The 12,663-nt window shown below is 47.3% G+C and overlaps 1 protein-coding gene across 2 annotated transcripts in view; it reads right to left on the bottom strand.

The window, feature by feature from the left end:
- Positions 1-4,548, bottom strand: part of RAF1 (Raf-1 proto-oncogene, serine/threonine kinase) — a 75,976-nt gene extending 71,428 nt beyond the window's left edge. The window contains exon 1 of one of the 2 annotated variants that reach the window (XM_070359235.1): positions 4,196-4,548. The gene's annotated coding sequence lies outside the window, so the exon portion shown is untranslated. The remainder of the gene's footprint in view (positions 1-4,195) is intronic. The other variant, XM_070359237.1, reaches the window with a different exon arrangement.
- Positions 4,549-12,663: the final 8,115 nt, after the last annotated feature.

Raw genomic sequence — 12,663 nt, 5'->3', positions numbered from 1 at the left:
TGTTAAAAGCCATCTAACATGGAAAAGTATGGGATGGGGTGAATTCGGAGAGTAAGCACTGACATGTATACACCACCGCGTGTAGAACAGAGAGCTCTGAGGAAGCTGCTGTGTAACGCAGAGCTCAGCTGGGTGCTCTGTGATGACCCAGAGACGTGGGGAGGGGGCTGGGGGAGGCCTAAGGAGGAGGGGATATACGTATACATACAGCTGATTCCCACTGTTATACAGCAGAAGGTGACACAACATTGTAAAGCAATCACACTATAATTTTAATTTTGAAAAGAAAAAAAAAAAAGTATGTCCCCATAAAACCCAGATTAAGAATGAAGACTCATAATTTTAAAGACACAGTAACATAGTTAACCACTACTAGCCAGATTCTTCCATCAGAAATGTTTACGGATGAAGAAAGTAAATACTTTGTCCAAATGTGATGCCTAGTATTAAGTAGCTTCAAAGAAATCAGACCACCTTTCCCTTCCCGAGCAGGATGAAAGAAAATAAACAGGAGATAAGTCTTGACTAAAACAGTAAAGATGTATTATTTACTCTTGCTACTGGATGACAGTACATGAAACCCAACAGGCAGAAAGAAGATGTCACCCATATAGTCCACCAGGATCCTCAGAAGCCATTAGACATATCTGGTTCCCCTAAAACATTTTCACTGCCTGTGACTTCCCATTCATTAATCAAAAATGTAAACAATTTCTAAATCACAAAGGTTTTAATTCCAAATCAGTTTTACGATTGTTAATCCCCACCCAGTAAAATCCCTTAGAATCTGATCTAAAAATAAAACTATGTGTCAAGTGTTCCTCAAGAAAAACTATCTACACTGATTGGAATGTGAAGCAATTAACACACTTCTTGAGTGAGTTGCCAGAGAGACTTGAGATAGCCTGGGCCAAAACCAGTAACAAAGGAACAACACCCACTTGACGTTTTCCTTGGTTAAACTGACATTCTAGGACTAATTTTAGGAGAAAGGGGAACAGATCTGAAGTTACCTACTAAAGTCATTGTGAGCTTCACAAGTATCCCGGGAGAAAAGGAGGGACAGAATGACGCAACCACTATAAAATTAAAGATGAAAACTATGATATGTAATTAAGGAATTCTTACTCACAACTTTAAGGCAAAAAAACACAAAAAACGAAAAAAAACCAGCCATTAGTATTCTAAGGATTACAGCAAGGTAGTTAAGCCCTGTACCAAAAATACTAACTGAATTATAACACAAATAACTAGTATCACATTTGCAACCTGGGCAGTTTAGCAAATAAGAATTCTTAGACATCCACACACAAAGATACACACACACACACACAACCAAAACCCTAAACAACCTCATCCTAAATGAACCCAAGTGTCCCTTGATGTCCCAATTAATTTAGTCAAGGTGAACAAGTTTCCAACTACAGTCATTTCTTTCGGAGAACTGATTTTCACAACACACATGATTTAAAAAAACAAAAGATCTTTTAAGTCAAAGCTTGACTTTATGGTTTCATAAACCCCCCACTGTCACATAGTCCACCGCCTTTCAAAGGCACTAGTTAAAATTCTCTTCTGCAAGTCAACATTAAGGCATGCTGTTCATCTAACAAGCTCCTCCCAAGACCAGGATTATTATGTATGGGCTATTATGTTAACATGCAAACAAAAGCACTCCCCATGTAACATTTTTCTATTTTTAGGCAACAGGTTATTAACAAAGCTTTATCTGGAATTAAAATGTGATAGAATCATGCACCTACTACAAACAGGTTACTTGAAATAGTAATTTGAAGTTATTAATTATATTTTCCATTTAATAAGTAGCCTAGTGCTTCTGGAGAAGTCAAATTTAACTTCCAAGAAGTTGTTGTTTAATTCTCAGAGCAAACTTCTTTGGATTTCACAAATGGTCTGTTTTAAACTAAAAGCAACTAGTCTCCGAGCAGTTGTAATATAATACTTAATGTTTAACCATTCTCTATTTCACCTTTTAGATACTTTTCATCATAAGTGACGAGCTTAATCTGCTTCTCACTGTTTTCTCCTGCAAAACCAAAACCTATAAAATATGTTCTCCTGTATTTCACTCAAGCCTTCTCCTTTGAAGGCATACACATCTTTTAATTCTTGTTAAATAAGAGTTTTAGAAAACTAAGCACTTTCACTACAACTTATAATCACAAACACTGTGTATCTAAAAGATAATAAACTTTTACACAGAAATAGTAACAGGTTAATTTTCCCAAGTATCCTGTGTTCAACTGGGCCAAATGTTTGTGTTGCATTTTAAACAGCACAGCCCTTAAAGTGATAAGGGTGAAAACAAGCCAAAAGAATTTTAATCTTAATGTTCTTGAGTGGTATATAAGCATCACAACCCAAAAAAGATTCAGGAACTTTTAGATGAAGTCTGTTAATATCATAATAGTCACTTTAGCACAAACATTAACCACAACAACACAGCTCTTTGGGGAAAATTATGTTCATAGAGCTAAAGACTTTAAAACAGAACTGGAATCCACAGAATCAATCCAAACAGTGTACTATATAAAACATTTACTAAACTAAAAATCCTCAGTTGCATTCTACAAGTTTTCAGCTGTTTCATATAATCTGCCTATTTCTAAGCAATTGGGGAGCACAATTTATGTTAACAACCATTTAAAATGCAGTATTAGTAGACTGTCTTACACTTATAAAGACAACACTTTTGTGAGCAAGCACAACTTCAGAAGAACCTTTTGCAAGAACCCCGAGAAATATGAATTCTGTTCATTCACCACAGTGCAAAAGCAAAATATCTGACAAAAAGCATTTATCAAAATGTTCTTGACGGAACTTAACAAAGTAAATCTGTGCAATTACTAACAGCTTTAACATCATCAAGAGAAGGGGGAAAATCGATTATCAGCAAGAAAATTAACAACACTCGTCTAAAATAACTCCAATTAAACCAACTAGCTCACTATTTTCAACAAAGAAAGATCCTTCGCAAGCTAGGCAACCTTTGTTTCAGACCCTCATCTCTCACCACTTCCTTCCTGCACCCCAGACGGCTTGCTGCTCCCCAAATTCATCCCAACTCCTGCACATCTCGGGGCCTCTGTACCAGCTGTTTCCTCAACTTAGCCTGCTCCGCCCTCCCCACCTGAAGAGCATTTGCTCAGCACGAAAAGTCCCCTCCAGTCTACGAGCTCCCTCAACTGCCCCAGGCAAAACGAGTTGTTCCAAACTACCACGACCCTGGGTAAACCCATCCTAATCACAGCGTATTGTTTTCACACTTGGGAGCGAACAGAGGGGCCGCGTACCTCCACTCAGACCCTAGAGGACGAAGCAGGCAGAAATAATGAACGCGGGCTGAATCCATTCCCTCCTTAAGACTTTTCAGAACCCCGTCACACCTAGAGGAGGCACAGCAGACCCTAACCTTCCTCCCACCAGAGAAAGGGGCACACCCTGGGCCCCTGAGCGAGAACAATGAATGAACACAGCCGCCTCGCCTCTCCTCCTGTCCAAACGCCTCTCTCGGGGCATCGACTAGCTCTGCAGAGCCTCTGCAGCTGCACAGCTGAAGCGTCCAGGCGGCTCTCACTTCACACAAAGGAGCCCTGGATCTTTTTTCCCAAGCATCCTGGGGCCGACCGTCAGTATAAGCATCCCAATGGTATCATCAGTAACCCGCAGAATCCTGAGCCCCAAGGGGAGGCCCCGATCCCTTCCTTTGTGGTGGAACACCGACCTATTTCCTCCTCTTGTCCCCGACTGCTCTCACCTTCCCGAAAAGGGTGTCACTTGAGAGAAGATGCAAGCCCGGGTCCCCCCACTCCGCGGCCAGAAAGAAACGACGGTGGTCCACCTCAGTGACAACACGGATTCGAGGCGTCTGGGCGGATTTTCCCGTGGCCGAAATACAAGGACTGTGCAACGGGAACTGGGGTGGCGCCCGCACGTTTCCCCGAAACACAAGGAAGTCTCGAGTGGGGAATGTGGGGACTCGGCTGGCCGGCCATGACACCGAGCCCCGGGGCCCCCGCCCGCCCAGCGCCACCCGGGGTGACAGCGGCCTGGCCCGGCCCTCCGCCCGACCGCCGCGGGGCCGTTCCGTCAGCTACGCCCTAGCCGGGCCGCCCGGGAACCCGGCCCACTCAGCCCCGCCGCCCCGCTCCCAGGGCCCGGCCCTGCAGCCTACCTGAGGGAGCCCGGCCGCCTCCGCGTCCAGTCGTCCGGCGGCGGCGTCTGGTCCGCTCCTCCTCCCCGCGGCGGGTGAGGGAGCGGGAGGCGATCACATTCGGCGCGTCCCCAACCCAGGGGACGGGGCCCCGGGCAGCTCTCGCATTGTCCCACTCGCGCTCCGCGGCCTCAGGGCACACACCCCAAAGCCCGGCCACCTGTCCCTCTCCGGGCCCCAAGAGCGGCAGGAAAGCCTTCCCGTCTCACTCTCGTTCTCGCCTTAATCCCGCCATCTAAGATGGCGGCCCCAGCGCCCGCACTTGAGAGACTCTCGGGCGGCCCCGGCAGGCGAGCCCTACACTCGGTGCTCCTCCTCCCGACCTGCGCCGCCACCAGCTCTGCTTCTGCGCGAGCCCGCCTAGGGGCCGACTTCAAACTTGGCTCGGGCATCCATCGCTCTGGCCTGAACCCTGGTCCCACCTCCTAGTGGGCGTGGCCTAGAGATCGCGCTGGTCGCCATTTCCGAGCCGTGAAGGCTCTAGGGCGGGTGCTGACTGGCCAACGGAGTGGCTGTCGAGGAGGGTCAGAGTTTAGCTGCCCCGAAGGAGTCTGAGACTTAAAAGGGAGAAGAAGGCCAGCCTGGTGACATCTCAAGGTCCAGAGATAACCAAATGAGCCCGAGGACTCAGTGTAGAGAACAATGTCCAGCTTTGGCGTGTCCTCCCTGGAGTCCGACGCATCAGGTGACACATCGCGACTCTGTCATTTACCTATCATGTGGGAAAGTCCGTAATCTTTTGAGTCTCAGTTCTTTGGTGGCTCAGACGGGAAAGATGGGAAAGAGTCTGCCTGCAGTGCAGGAGACCCAGGTTGGATCCCTGGGTCGGAAAGACCGCTGAAGAAGGGAATGGCTACCCACTCCAGTATTCTTGCTTGGGAAACCCCATGGACAGAGGAGCCTGGCGGCTACAGTCCATAGGGTTGCAAAAGAGACACAATGTAGCTACTAAACAGGAACAAACACATGAATATTTTAATGCATATACCCATCGCCCCAGCAAGTCCACTTCTGGACACTAATTCTAGAGGAATAGGTACACGAATGGCCACCCACTCCAGTGTTCTCGCCTGGAGAATCCCAGGGACGGGGGAGCCTGGTGGGCTGCCGTCTATGGGGTCGCACAGAGTCGGACACGACTGAAGGGACTTAGCAGCAGCAGCAGCAAGCACAAAAAAGCACTCGCTAAAATGTTCATTGCCATGTTGTTTGCATTAGAGATGACACTGGGAAAAAATGTTACTTAGTTAAAAAGGAAACTGTTCAAATAAAGGGTGCTATCTCCACAGTACAGGATATCCATCTGTTAAAAAGAATCAGTTCTATGTACTGATTTTTTTTTCATCAAAGACATTACATTTTAAAAAGTAGAACATGTTCAGTTCAGTTCAGTTCAGTCGCTGAGTCGTGTCTGACTCTTTGTGACCCCATGAATCGCAGCACGCCAGGCCTCCCTGTCTATCACCAACTCCCGGAGTTCACCCAGACTCATGTCCATCCAGTCAGTGATGCCATCCAGCCATCTCATCCTCTGTCGTCCCCTTCTCCTCCTGCCCCCAATCCCTCCCAGCATCAGAGTGGGAGTCAGCTCTTCACATGAGGTGGCCAAAGTACTGGAGTTTCAGCTTTAGCATCGTTCCTTCCAAAGAAATCCCAGGGCTGATCTTCTGACTATTCATTCTAACACAGGCACACAATGCTACCCAATACCATGTACATTTTTTACTTTAAATTTTTATTGAAAGCCTGTCAGTACCACACGTTGTTCTCCGTATTGAGAAGTCAGCAATAATCAAAAGCTCTGTCTTGTGAAGAGAAAGCCAAAGAAAATATAGTTAGTCCTATGTATGGTATAAAGGGAAATGAAGATGAAGCAAGAAGAGATAACAAGACTATGTGGACTCAGCTTCCTCGGTGGCTCAGTGGAAAAGAATCCACCTGCCAATACAAGAGGCAGGGGTTCCATTCCTGATCCGGGAAGACCCCACATGCCGAGAAGCAGCTAAGCTCACGTGCCTTAACTGCCTTAACTATTGAGCCTGTGCTCTGGAACCCGGGATCCACAACTACCAGGCCCATGGACTGCAGCTAGTGAAGCCTGCAAGCCCTGGGGCCACGCTCGACAGCAGCAAGAGCCACTGCAATGAGAGGCCCGCACACCTCAACTAGAGAGTAGCCCCTCCACTTGCTGCAACTAGAGAAGAGCCTAAATAAATAAAACTATTTTTTAAAAAAGAGTATATGGACCTATATATAAATATAAAGTGAAAGTGAAGTCGCTCAGTCATATCTGACTCTTTGCAACCCCATGGACTGTAGCCTACCAGGCTCTTCTGTCCATGGGATTTTCCAGGCAATAGTACTGGAGTGGATTGCCATTTCCTTCTCCAGGGGATCTTCCCGACCCAGGGATTGAACCCGGGTCTCCTGCATTGTAGACAGACGCTTTACCATCTGAGCCACCAGGGAAGTCCCTATATAAATATAAAGTAATATGTAAAAACAAAGACATAAGTATACAAATACACATAAGTATGGAAAGGGAATCCATGCAGGGGAAAGACTGGAAGACATTGAATAGGGAGGACCGTGAGGGGATATTTTTTGATTTGGAATAATGACATTTCCTATAATAATGATGTTTGGGCTTCCCTGTTAGCTCAGTTGGTAAAGAATCCACCTGCAGTGCAAGAGACCCCGGTTTGGTTCCTGGGTTGGGAAGATCCGCTGGAGAAGGGATAGGCTACCCACTCCAGTATTCTTGGGCTTCCCCTGTGGCTCAGCTGGTAAAGAATCTGCCCGCAATGTGGGAGACCTAGGTTCAATCCCTGGGTTGGGAAGATCCCCTGGAGAAGGGAAATAGCACCCACTCCAGTATTCTGGCCTGGAGAATTCCATGAACTGTATAGTCCATGGGGTCACAAAGAGTCGGACACTACTTAGCGAATTTCACAACGTCATTTCCTGTGAAGGTTCTTGGCCTCCTTATTCAATAGAAATTGATCAAAGGGTGGATAAGGTATAGGAATTGCAGTGAAGGGTCCCAGGTCCCAGCCTGAGTCAACAATATGTGACTCACAGGATTAAATGAGATAAAACATGGGAAACACTTAGCACAGAGACTGGGAGTTGAGGCTGACCACCAAGGTTCACATTTGAACTCTGCCACTTCCTCACCTGTGACTTGGACAAGTCATTTAAACCTCAGTTCCTCAGTTTGTCATCTGTAATGAAAAAGTGATGGTACCCAGCTCAGAGTTGTAAGGATTCAGTGAGTCTAGTGTTTAAAGCACTTGGAAGAGTGCCAGGCTCACATCAAACACTGTAGAAGTGTTAACTGTAATCATGACAGTTTCTCTTATCATCCTGTCATTACTGAGTAGGGCACGGCACCAAAGCTGCACTTGCTGACCCCTAGGCCATTCCTTTCCTCGACCACCCCTAGCTGGTATTTGCCCAGCATGAAAGTTGAAGGAACCTGTACCTCATTCAAACCTCTCAGCTGACCAGCTAAAGTGGCTACTTCATTGTTCCAAAAATAATTTATTGAGGGGCTTGAATTCATGCTTCCACTGCAGTGGGCACGGGTTTGATCCCTGGTCAGGGAACTAAGAGCCCAAGTCAAGAAAAAAAAATTTCTTGGACTAAATAAAAACAAAAATACGATGTATCAACTTAAATTATAAAAAAAATATTGAGGTGAAGTACACATAACGTGAAATCAGCCATTTGAAAGTGAATGATTTAAAGCTCATTTTAAAGTGGCACTTAGTGCATTCTCTGTGTTATGCAACCACCACTTCTACTTCCAAAACATTTCCATCACTGCAAAGTAAAGACCTTACCCTTTAAACAGTTTACCCTAAGCAGTTTACCTTACCCTCCTATCCTCTCCTCACTCAGCCCTTGACAATCACCAATATATGGATTTATCACTACGGATTTATCTATTCTGGACATTTCATATAAATGAAATCATATAATATTTGACCTCTTGTTCTGACTTCTTTCACTTAGCATAATATTTTCAAAGTTCACCCTCCTGGTTGCATGCAGCAATACTTCATTCCTTTTTATGGCTGAGTATGTAAGTCTCACCAACTCAGTTCAGTTCAGTCGCTCAGTTCAGTTCAGTTCAGTCTGACTCTGCAACCCCATGGACAGCAGCATGCCAGGCCTCCCTGTCCATCACCAACTCCTGGAGTTTACTCAAACTCGTGTCCATTGAGTCAGTAATGCCATCCAACCATCTTATCCTCTGTCGTCCCCTTCTCCTCCTGCCTTCAATCTTTCCCAGCATCAGGGTCTTTTTCTGAATTTGAGCAAACTCTAGGAAATAGTGGAGGACATGGGGACTTGGCAGGCTGCAGTTCATGGGGTCGAAAAGAGTTGGACATGACTTAGCGACTAAGCAACAACAAATATTGGTATATACCACAGTTTATCCATCATCCGTCAATGGACATTTGGTTTGTCTCTATCTTTGGGCTGTTGCGCATAGTGCTGCTATGAGCATGCGTGTACACGTACTTGTCTGAGTACCTGTTTTCAGGCTGGTTGATGTGCTTTCAGGCATATACTGAGAAGTGGAATTGCTGGACCATCTTGCAGTCCACTGGGTCGCACATACCTACTTTGGAGACCTCTGGTTTGGTGGTAGGAGAAGGCAGGAGAGCTAGAATCAGGAAAGCTCTCGGAAGAGGAACAGAAGTGGGGAAAGGAATGAGTCAGAAATGGCTTGAAGGAAAAATGGACATGCCATATGCTGCGCTCAGTCGCTTCTGACTCTGCGACTGTATGGATGGTACCCCTCCAGGCTCCTCTGTCCATGGGATTCTCCAGGCAGGAATACTGGAGTGAGTTGCCATGCCCTTCTCCAGGAGATCTTCCCAGTACTAGGGATCCAACCCGAGTCTCACGTCTCCTGCATTGGCAAGCAGGTTCTTGCCCACTAGCGCCACCTGGGAAGCCCAGACATGCCCTGGTGTTCTCAGTCACGACCGACTCTGTGACCCATGGGCCGCAGCACGCCAGGCTTCCCTGTCCTTCACCGTCTGCCGGAGCTTGCTCAAACTTGTGTCCATTGGGTCCGGTGATTCCATCCAACCATCTCATCCTTTCTGGCCCAGGGATTGAACCTGGATCTCCCTCACCGCAGGCAGATTCTTTACCATCTGAGCCACCTAAGGTCTTTAAACCTGGCCAAAAAGGGTGCATTTTTCAGATGAAAGAAAGTAAAATTTCACAAATAGTAGCTACCATTTATGGCACCTATTGTAACTAGGCAGTTTTCATAATCTTTGATACACATCACAGGGACTTCCCTGGCAGTCCAGTGGTTAAGATTTCATCTTCCAATGCAGAGAGGTTGCGATCTATCCCTGGTCCCAGAGCTAAGATCCCACATGTCTGTCAGCCAAAAAACCAAAATATGAAACAGAAGCAATATCATAACAAATTCAATAAAGACTTCAAAAGTGGTCCACATCAAAAAAAAAAAAATTCTTAAAAAAATATAACACATCACAACTTGAGAAACGTGCTGTTCGAATGAGGAGACCCTCCGAGAGGGTAGTTAATACAGGGGCAAAGTGGGCCGTGGTGGGGCTGGGTCTGGACCATTTCTTCTGTTTATTCCTCATCCAGTTGCTGAAGACTTCTGCTGTGCCTACTGTGTGCCAGGCCCCGTGTTAGCCCTGGGTCCCAGGAGCCAACAAACCATGGTCTCTACCCTCAAGGACTTTGGGGTCACAGCGGGGAAGACAAGCAGTGAACAAGCAAACCAACACATCAACGTGAGACTCAGGATTGCAGTACATACATGAAAGGAATGACCACAGAACAAAGGAATGGGGGGCTAAGTGTCTTTAGACTCGGGAGGTGCTAGTTAAGCTGGGCAGAGAAGAAAGAAGAGCCCCAGGCAGTTGGAACTGCACTTGAAGGGCCATGAGTGGGAAGACGTGCAGACCGGTGCGGTCAGAGCTCAGAGAAGGAGGGAAGCGGGGAGCTGGGGCTGGCGCGGTGGGGAGATGACAGAGGATGGAGTCACGCCAGCCCGACTCCCACGCCCGTGCCCTCTCCATGCCATCCTGCCTCTCCAGTGAGTTTAATTTTAGTCCCAGATGAGTCTGAAGTGTGGGCCCAGCCTGGGCTGCGTGCTGGAGAGACAGAGCCATGTAAACAGTTACCCCACCACCTGGTCCCGGCGTGCTCTAAGGGCAGGAGCTGGCCTCTTTCTGTGGGAGGGCACCCTGGGGAGGAGGGGGAGTGACCGTTTCTGCCTGGGAGGGTCAGGGAGGCCTCTGCAGAGGCAACCTTTCAGCAGAGGCTTAAAGGAGGAGTCAGAATTTTCCAGGCTGAGAAGGGTGGCGGGGCAGGGCAGGAGGTGGGAACAGTACGGGCAAAAGCATAGGGGTGTGACGTGTTCGGGGACTAGCAAGCAGCTCTGGGGTGGGAGATGACCTCCCTGGGGCAGAGCGCTGCAGAGAACGGTGAAGGAGGGCCAAACCTCCCTCAAGCCAAATTGGGCAGCCTGTAACGAGGGGTGTGGGGCTGCCTCCTGGGGGGTCCACAGTGCACGCTGTGGAGTCACAGGCAGGAAAACCTAGTTCAGTGATCTTGGAAACCAGCAACTATTAAGGCCTGTGCAATGACTTGGGGCTTATAACCTGGAACGATCTCCATGGAAGTCAGTCTGAGAGACTTCCCTTGTGGCCCAGGGGCTAAGACCCCCTGCTCCCAATGCAGGGGGCCTGGGTTCAATCCCCGGTTGGGGACTAGATCCCATATGCCACAACTAAGAGTTCTCATGCTGCAACTAAAGATCTCACGTGTCGCAACTAAGACCCAACACGGCCAAATACATAAATAAATTTTTTTTTAAAAAGTCGATTTGGCAAATATCAAAATTATGAACGCATAAACTTTTTGGCCCTAGAAATTCTCCTTTTGGGAATTCACCCTTCAGATGCCCTTGTAAACATGTGAAATGATGTGTATATGGAAAGATGTCCAATAAATACTGTTGAATGAAAGAAAAAAAAAAGCAACAAAGGGACAGAACAGTTCGAACTGTATATGCCACTTCTTGTGAAAAGGAAGGAAAACATTTGCTGGTAAAGGCTTAAAATTAACTCTGAAATACACACAGAATGCTACCGATGGTGATCACAGGCTAGTGGGAGGGTAGGATCTCAGTAGATAAAGTACCAGAGTGGAAAAAAGTAGCTTTCACTGCCTAACTTTTTATAATTTTTGTTTTAAAATTATAAAAGGGTTTTTCTTTTTAATTATATTTTGGTTTCTTCTGTATGTCTTATTTTTATTTTTCTTACTTTTTTCTTATACCTTTTATAATTTTTAGTTGTTGAACCATGCAAGCCTGTTACCCACTCGAAAATTTAATTTAAAAAAAAAAAAAAAGGCCTGGAAGTCAAATCAAACAGTCCACACCAGAAATGGAGATTGGGAATGGGGGAATAAGCGATGGAGCGGGGTCACCAGTGTGTCTGCCAGCCGCAGCACCTCCTCTGCCGTCCACACTCCCTCCACCCACAAATTCAGTGTGACCCTCACCAGGACACTGACCACCCAGGACTCCAGGGCTAGGCCTCAGTCTGTGCCCTCTGGGATGCCTGGGCCCCTGGATGCCCGATCAGATTCTCCACCCTTCCCAGGACCACATCTTTTTCCACTCTAGCTCCTCAGCGACAGGGTCTGGAGATGAAAGATACCCTGAGTGCACAATCTCACCTACAGCATCTGCGGGGGCTGGGGGTGGGGTGCGGTGTCCACCTGCCTTATGGGCGTGGCCAACACACAGCCTCCCAGGGCCTCTCCCACCACCTCTGAGGCTCACCTCTGCCTGCTTCCCCCCAGCCCAGGACCACAACTGGGCTCCACAAGGTCACCACCCCCTCTCCACCATATTCCTATTTCAGCAGCCAATGAGAAAAACACATAGTTTCTCCCTGGTAAACCCAACGCCCCCCCTCTTTTTTTTTTTTATTTATCTTAATTGGAGGCTGATTACTTTACAATATTGTGGTGGGTTTTGCCATACATTCACATGAATCAGCCATGGGTGTACATGTGTTCCCCATCCTGACCCTCCCTCCCACCTCCCACCCCATCCCATCCCTCAGGGTGATCCCAGTGCTTCTCTCTGTGCACAGAAGAGTAGGCATGGGTTGTGCAATCAGGCAAATAGGAGATCAAACCCCAGCCCTGCCCTCCCTGCTGGGATTCTTGGCCTGTTCCTCAGGTGATGGAGAAGCAGAAACCCTTGCCTTCAAGGGTGGTTGGGAAGAAAGGAAATGGAGAGGTGCAGGCCCTGGTACTTAAGAGGTGCTCAGGCACACAGTGGGTGCTCAGGGAGCGCTGCTCCTCGTCCCCCCTCCCCACTTCTTCCTGACTCCCCACTTTCTGCC

Source organism: Bos mutus, chromosome 22 (genome assembly GCF_027580195.1).
Source record: "Bos mutus isolate GX-2022 chromosome 22, NWIPB_WYAK_1.1, whole genome shotgun sequence".
NCBI classification, from domain to species: Eukaryota; Metazoa; Chordata; class Mammalia; order Artiodactyla; family Bovidae; genus Bos; species Bos mutus.
Note: the sequence above shows the minus strand (reverse complement) of the source record. Positions and strands in the feature narration are given on the sequence as shown.